This window comes from Marmota marmota, unplaced genomic scaffold (assembly GCF_001458135.2).
Source record: "Marmota marmota marmota unplaced genomic scaffold, marMar, whole genome shotgun sequence".
NCBI classification, from domain to species: Eukaryota; Metazoa; Chordata; class Mammalia; order Rodentia; family Sciuridae; genus Marmota; species Marmota marmota.
This window is the reverse complement of record NW_026000037.1, coordinates 46,634,773-46,641,626: the sequence shown is the minus strand read 5'-3', so window position 1 is coordinate 46,641,626 and position 6,854 is coordinate 46,634,773.

Here is a 6,854-nt window from a genome sequence, read left to right as displayed (position 1 = left end):
GGGGGGGGGGGGGTGAGAGTGACATAAATATGGAAAGCTTAGCCAGAATAAAAACTTTAAAGCCCAGTTTGCTGTTTCCACCTTGACAATTCACAACCTAATCCACAAATGGATGAGGACTATTGGCATTATCAATGAGACGATAATCTATTTGATAGAATTTACATTAAAGGGCAACATAGAATAGGCAGCACTTATTTCTAAGCCAAAAGGTGTGGGTAAAAAGGATTCCCCCACTTAGAAGGCTGTTTTTAAAACTAGTCTTGGGATTTTAATACAATAATTAGAAGTATTTTCTGTCTAACAGTGTATTAAAGATCTGAACATTTTAGATTTAGGGCAGAAACTGTTGAACTGTAAACTTCTACTCCTCTTTATCTTCCTGTATCATGTCTGTTTCAGTGGCTATTGCAGGAGTCATGGCTGCCTAAGAGAAAATAGGACACTGTGTAATTATCAGGAGAAATTAAACCACCAGGCTTCATTAGAGAGCCACCCCTTACCTAGAGCGTTTGCTCTAAAAACCAGCTACTTAGTAGAGATTGATTGGACTACTCAGTGAGCTGTAGCTAAAGCCCTGCTACCTTTCAGTGATTTCCAAGCTCTTCTAAAACCTCTTTTTGCTTTCACAGCTAATCTAGTGCCTCTTCACGGTTTTCAGTGCCTTTGAAAAGACCACCTGAAGGGAAGGAGATTACTGATACAATTACAATAGAAACAGGTTAAAACAAGATGTCAGCAACCCAAAATAAGACAGCAGTCACTGGGGGTTAAAGTAAGATAGTGTCCTCTTTGCCTCTTCATCTTCTTTCCAATTCACCACAACCTCTACCCCACCCCAGGAGTCAACAGGGATATTAGAGGCCTACATCTTGTTGGGCAAAGAATTGTCATAGCAATTGGGGAGGTCTAATCTGTGAAACTATATTTTCCTGATTATTTAAAATCAGAGAAATTAGATCACTATACATTGCTGGTGGGAATATAAAATGACACTGACTCTTTGGAAAATGGTTTGAGTTTAGGGAGAAAAAAAAAAAAACAGCTAAAACCAAAACTTAAAAACTACCTACGAACCAGCAATTGTGGACATTGACCCTGGGGAATGAAGACTTGTGTTCACATGTTTTGTCCTTGTTATTTGTTTGTTTTGGTACTGGAGATTGAACTCATTGGTGCTTTACCTCTGAGTCACATCCCCAGCTCCTTTTTATTTATTTATTTGGGTTTTTTTGTTGTTGTTGTTGTTTGTTTGTTTGTTTGTTTTGAGACAAAGTCTCACTAAGTTGCTCAGGGCCTCGCTAATTTGTTGAAGATGGCCTGAAACTTGTGATCCTCCTGTCTCAGCCTCCTAAGTTGCTGGGTAAGCACCACCATGCCCAGCTCACATGAAGATTTTTACATAAAAAGTTCATAACAGCTTTAGCTGACAACTGGAAACAACCCAGATACCCTTCAACAGACAAATGATCAAACAAACTGTGATACCTGCTGACCACGGAATATTATTCAGCAATAAAAGGAATGAGCTTTTGATGAACACAACATGTATTTAACTTCAGGGAATTATGGTGAATGAAAAAATCCAATTCCAAAAGCTTACATACTGTATGATCCATTTAAATGACCTTCTTGAAATTATAAAATCAAAGAAACAGAAGAGATTAGTGGTTGCCACAGTCACTGGTTTAGGGAACTGTAAGGAGGACTGAGGGAGGTTGGTTACAAAAGGGCAACCGCAGGGCTGGGACTGTAGCTCAGTGATGGAGCACTGCCTAGCACACGTGAGGCACTGGGTTCAATCCTCAGCACCACATAAAAATAAATAAATAAAATGAAGGTATTGTGTCCATCTACAACTAAAAAAAAAATGGCAGTAGCAGGGATCCTTATTGTGATGGAAATATTCTATTTCTTGACTGGACTCTCACTATCCTTGTGGTAGTGTACTGTGTCTTTGCAAGATGGTATTTGATATAGAGTAAAATGTACAGGAGATCTCACTACATAATTGTATACAACTGTGTATATATTGAAAATAATGTCAAAATAACAAATTTAATTTTTAAAAATTAGATGGTTGGGCTGGGGATATAGTTCAGTAGATCACTCCCCAGCACTGGGAAAAAAAAAAAAAAGTCAGGAAGCTGAAAACTGAATACATAGTAGGAAAAACCATGCTGAGAAGAAAAAAAAAAGTCCTGTGTATCCTGTGTATCATCACTTAGAATGACAAATATATCAAAAGCCAAGTCTGTTTCAAGATGTTGATTAAAACATAACATCCAAAGACCCCTGAGAAAAATGGTCTTTACAATAAATAATGGCAGAGTGGCTTAAAAGCCAGAACAACTCAGTTCTTCCTTTTGCCCTTGAAAAGTGATTTAACTTCTTCTGCACCCCAAGTTAAAATGGTTATCTTTTTTTTTTCCAGCTAGTGGTGATTGAATGCAGGAGCACTTTAGCACTGAGCTACATCCCCAGTCTTTTTTAAAAATTTTTTTATTTTTAAATTTTAATTTGTTATATATGCATTACAATTTATATTACACATATAGAGCATAATTTTTCATATCTCTAGTTGTACACAAAGTACAGTCACACCATCCATGTTTTCATACATGTACTTAGGGTAATGATGTCCATCTCATTCCACCATCTTTCCTACCCCCATGCCCCCTCCCTTGTCCTCCCTCCCCTTTGCCCTATCTAGAGTTCATCTAATCCTCCCATGCCCCTGCCCCCGCACCACCACATCATCATGAATCAGCAGCCTTAAATCAGAGAAAAGATTTAGCATTTGGTTTTTTGGGATTAGCTAACTTCACTTAGCATTATAGTCTCCAACTCTATCCATTTACCTACAAATGCCATGATTTTATTCTCTTTTATTGCTGAATAATATTCCATTGTGTATATATACACCACATTTTCTTTATCCACTCATCTACTGAAGAGCATCTAGGTTGGTTCCACAGTTTAATTATTGTAAATTGAGCTGCTATAAACATTGATGTGGTTGTGTCCCTGTAGTATGCTGTTTTTAAGTCCTTTGGGTATAGACCAAGGAGTGGGAAATCTGGGTTCTTTTTATATTTCATTTTTGAGATGAGATCTCACTAAATTGCTGAGGCTGGTCTTGAATTTGCTATCCTCCTGCCCCAGCATTTGGAATTGCTGGGCTTACAGGTGTGCACCACTGCACCTGGCTTGCTAGGCTTTTTTTTTTTTTTTTGTATTGGGGATGGAACCCAGGATTCCATGCATAAGTTCTCTACTATTGAGCTACATCTTAGCCCTTTTTCATTTTTTTTTTTATTTTGAGACAAGGTCTCCTTAAGTTTGCCAAGGCTGGTCTTGAACTTGTGTTCCTCCTGCCTCAACCTCCCTGATAGTTGGAGTTACAGGTGTACACCGTTGTGCCCAACCTGAAAGCAGTTATCTTGAGAGCTAGCATAAGAATTCCTCTCAGGAAGGTGTCTTTATTGGGAAAACATTGTTTAGGGAAGAAGATGAGACCCTACAGTCCTGAGTTACAAGTGGCAAGGCATCTGTGACAAAGGCCAAACTGCTCTGAATGTGACAGAGGAATTTGTGTTTGCTTCTCAAGTAAGGCACTGAGATGAAGCCGCAGGACAGTGGAAAGTATGAGGTTACACAAATAAAGGCCCTTTAATGCTTCCAAGAATTTCCCTGTAGTGGTGTACAGCTGAAGGATATTTCATGAATTAAAGTGCTTAGATTAAATGTGAAGTTGTTTGTAGAAATTGTGTTGCTTCTGGGTGTCCCTCTATGCCATTCTCCCTCAGTCCCTGAAATACTTTAACGATGATTTTTAACTATTTTGCAATGCATGGCATATAGGACACAACAAATCACAATAATTATTATGATCAAAAATTCAAATTTACATGTCTTAATAAAAATGACTAATCGTTGTTGTTGTTGTTGTTGGCTGTTGTTTAGTACCAGAGATTGAACTCAAGGGCACTCGGCACTGGACCACTGAGCCACATCCCCAGATCTATTTTGTATTTTATTTAGAGACAGGGTCTCACTGAGTTGCTTAGCACCTTGCTGTTGCTGAGGCTGGCTTTGAACTGGCGATTCTCCTGCCTCAGCCTCCCCAACTGCTGGGATTATAGGCATAAGCCTCCATGCCCAGCTAACTATTGTTTGATATACCAGATAATGCTACAATCAGAAAGAAAGCTCAAGTAGACTTATGCAACAACAGAGTTGTTTGGCTCACTGAAGTGGCAAAACCACAAGTAGAGTGAGCTTAAAAACTGCATGATATTCAGCAAGGTCATGGAGGTTCCATTTTCTTTCCATCCTCTGCTCAGCCATGTACAATGTTAACACCATCCTACATCCTGACACTGATACCCCTTGTGAATGTAATGTGGCCACTGGCAACTGTAACTGGGCTCTGTGCCTCCTTGTTTACACCCAGTAGGAGAAAACCATATTTCTGTTCCAATATTCTAAGCAAGAGTCCTGAAGTCACCTTGACTGGATCATCTGCTATCCAACATCCACTTCTAAATTAGTCACAGTAGACAGTAGGTGTGCGTGTGTGTGTGTGTATGTGTGTGGAACATGACAATTAAGTTAGTGAAGTCTGTTCTGACATTTGTGCAAGGGTTAACTGTTTGCTTTGAGACATAAGGGCTACACCTGGAAAAGGAAACCAACAAATTTCTACATCTGGCAAATATGGATTGTTTTTGGTGATTAAAACAAAAACAACCAACTAAACAAAAAATCCACAAGATTTTCTGGGAGCCACGATGCATTCCTGTAATCCCAGCAACTTTGGAGGCAGAGGCAAGAGGATCTCAAGTTTGAAGCCACCTGGACAACTTACCCTTCAAAATTAAAAATCAAAAAGGGCTAAAGATGTATCTCAGTGGTAAAGCACCAAAGGCCATCGGTTCAATCCCCAGTACAAATAAGTAAATAGTTTTGTTTTAAAGCCATAACTTTTTTTAAAAAAAGGTTGGGAATCACTGGTATAACAGGATATAAAAGAAGGTCAAGAGAAGAGGGTAATAGATGGATTTAAAATGAAAAGGATTGGAAGACTTGCAAAGATAAATTAATTTTTAGAGTCTTGACTAAATAAGATGCTAATAAGTTTTTTTCCACTGAATGTGAATGGCAGAGGCCTAATTATAAGATTTATTAGAACCATCAGCAAAATAGAACAGAAAAGAATAAAACAGGAGCTGGGCGGGGTAGCATATACTTGGGAAGATGAGACTGAAAGATCCCAAGTTCAAGGCCAGCCTCAGCAACTTAGCTAGTTGCTTAAGCAACTAAGTTGCTTAGCAACTTAGAACCCTAAGCAACTTAGTGAGAACCTATCTCAAATTAATAAACAAACAAACAGAACAACCTGCAACAAATCTCATCTAAAAAGGGTGGGAACAAATAAGAAACGGATACAAGTAAAAAAGCATCCGAGACCCAATTTTTAAAAATATTTTTTTTAGTTGTTGATAGACCTTTTTTTTTTTTTTAATTTATTTACTTATACATGGTGCTGAGAATCAAACCTAGTGCCTCACATATGCCAGGCAAGTGCTCTACGGCTGAGCCACAGCCTCAGCCCCTCTGAGACCCGATTCTAATGGCAACATTTGATCTTTTCCCCTTTTACTGTAGTACTTTAAATACTACAAATGGAATGAAGGAAAGATATAATCTTTAGCAATATTGAAATTACATAATATTTGTATTAGTTTTTGTGGCTGCTGCAACAAATTATCATAAACTAGGTGGCTTAAAACAACGGAAGTTTATTTTCTCAAAGGCTGGAAGTTCTAAGTTCAAACTGAAGGTATGAATAGGGCTGTGCTCCTTGATCGCCGGAAGGCTCTGAGAAGAATCTTTCCTTGCCCCTTCCAGCTTCTGATTGCCTTTAGGCATTTCTTGGTTTGTGGTACTGTAACTCCAGGCTCTCCATCTTCATAGGGTCTTGTCTCCCTGGGTCTGCATCTTTCCTTTCATCTGTATCAAATCTCTCTTTCTCTCTCTTTTTTTATTTCTTTTTCTCTTAGAGGATATTGACATATCTTTTTATCTCTCTTTCTCTTATAGGACATTGACTTTCACCAGGCAACCCGCTACAATATTTGTTAGAACAGGAAAATAAGCCACCAAAATTGAATAAAGATCCAAAAATGAGATTTAAATATATATAAATCAATTATATTTGCTAATGAAATGTTTATAGGGGACTGGGGCTGTAGCTCAGTGGTAGAACACTTGCTTAACATGGATGAGGCACTGGGTTCGAACTTCAGAACCACATGCAAAATAAATAAATAAAATAAAATTTTTTAAAAAAGAAATGTTTAGCTCTCAATCAGTCTCCAGAGCAGCCCTACAGGTTGGAGGGCCAGGCATGGCAGAATCTTGATTAAAAATGAGGAGGCAGTTGGATAGTTAAGAAAGTAGTTTGTGAAACCCCGCGCCTGCCAGGTAGGCGGAACTGTGACCACCGACAGAAAAGGCCCAGTGGCCCGCGGAGGGGCAGAGCTTCCAATCACTCCTGCAAGGTAGACGGAACTGTGACCACCCACAGAACAGGCCCAGCGGCCTGCTGAGGGGCAGAGCTGCCCCCTCCCCCCGCGCCTGCAAGGTAGGCGGACCTGCGACCCACTGGCAGAACAGCCCCAGAGGCCTGCAGAGGGGCAGTGCCACTGCCTGCGCCTGCAAAGTAGGCAGAACTGCGACCACCAACAGAACAAGCCTAGCGGCCCGCAGAGGGACAGAGCCGCCGCCTGCGCCTGCAAGGTAGGTGGACCTGCTACCAACCGGCAGAGCAGGCCCAGCGGCCTGCCGGC